This window comes from Notolabrus celidotus, chromosome 1, assembly GCF_009762535.1.
Source record: "Notolabrus celidotus isolate fNotCel1 chromosome 1, fNotCel1.pri, whole genome shotgun sequence".
In the NCBI taxonomy this organism is placed as follows: domain Eukaryota; kingdom Metazoa; phylum Chordata; class Actinopteri; order Labriformes; family Labridae; genus Notolabrus; species Notolabrus celidotus.
The window spans coordinates 19,619,336-19,620,840 of record NC_048272.1 but is presented as its reverse complement, the minus strand read 5'-3'; positions in this window follow the sequence as shown (position 1 = coordinate 19,620,840).

Here is a 1,505-nt window from a genome sequence, read left to right as displayed (position 1 = left end):
GTGTGTTGTAACTCAAATAAAATAACTGCACATTTTTTTCAAGAGAGCAGTGCAAGAGACTTAATGATTTTGAACAAGCGGAGTGAAATGCAAATAGCGCCATCTACTCTTTGGAAATAATATTGCAATACAAATTTTGTTGAATCGATTTGAATCCACCCTTATTTGTATCGATTTCTTACTGTCTTGTGATATATCCTTACATCTCTAATCAGCATTCATGGGTGTGCAATCACAGCATTTGGCCAATCAAAGCCTCGAAGCAACAGCGACATTATAATGAAGGTGAAAAGGAGAAATGGAAGGAATTAGCATGCATTCAATCAAGTTTTTGACCACATTTGTCTTTGCACGATAGAACATCGTATTCATTCTGCAAGTTCACCAAAATATTAAGTTTCCAAGTTGTTGCTACTTAAGGGGATGTTTGTGTGGAGTCTCCCTGTCATACTTTTTTTTATGTTATTCAGACTGCATATCAATGGTGGATTATTGTTAAAAATGCATCTTTGATGGTATGGTTAACAGCTAGCACAAGGCTGAAGGAGAGAACAGCAAAGAAAAGTTTGCTCAAACAGCCTTTTGCTGTAAAAGAACAGCACTCCTGCAAGTCTGGAATGATTTCAGATTCAAGAGCAGCGTCATGTTAAAGCATAAGTACCGTTAAAGAGTCGTAGCTGACCAGTGCATTTTAATATTCATGCATTTGTGGCACTAAAAATCACTACAGCAATCCGAAGCAGAGTAACTGCACATTGTTGATTCTCCTCTTCTCATGCAGGCCTAATTTAAAGGACATGTTTGAATCAGTGTGGGTGTGAACTAGATACAGGGTTTTCTGTGCAGCACCTGAAAGTTCTGGTTCACCTGCAAAACATGCAGATTTGAAATGAGTCTTAACATGAGTGTGGGAGTCGTGCTCTAAAAGAGAGAAGTGGTCCTCGTCCATGAGTGTACTGATGCTGCAAGAAGCAAATATAGTAAATCTTAAAAACCAGGGCAAATATTACACAGTCATACATAGATGTCACTAAATCCATGAGGGCGTGTTGCAGAACTGATGTGTGAGTGTGAAGTGTGTGTGTGTGTGTGTGTGTGTGTGTGTGTGTATGTGTGTATGTGTGTGTGTGTGTGTGTGTGTGTGTGTGTGTGTGTGTGTGTGTGTGTGTGTGTGTGTGTGTGAGTGCGTGTTTGTGTGTGTGCCTGCGTGCGTGCGTGTCTGCGTGCGTGTGTGTGTGTGCACGTTTTGGCAGGCAGAGTGATGAGCGAGAGAGAAAGTAGGAGGACCCCCTGCCAGGCGTCCTCATGCATTATCAACCCGCAGCTCCTCAGCAGGCGTCAAACCAGCACATACAAGGGTGTCGAGCTTTTCTGCCGCCGGGGGCAGGTTCACTTCTTTTTAATATGGGACACTTTTAAACTCTGCATATTCCTCTGCACAGCTGCACACTCTCCTGATAAACACACGCTGAGAGGAACGAACACAGACTGACACATGAAAAGAA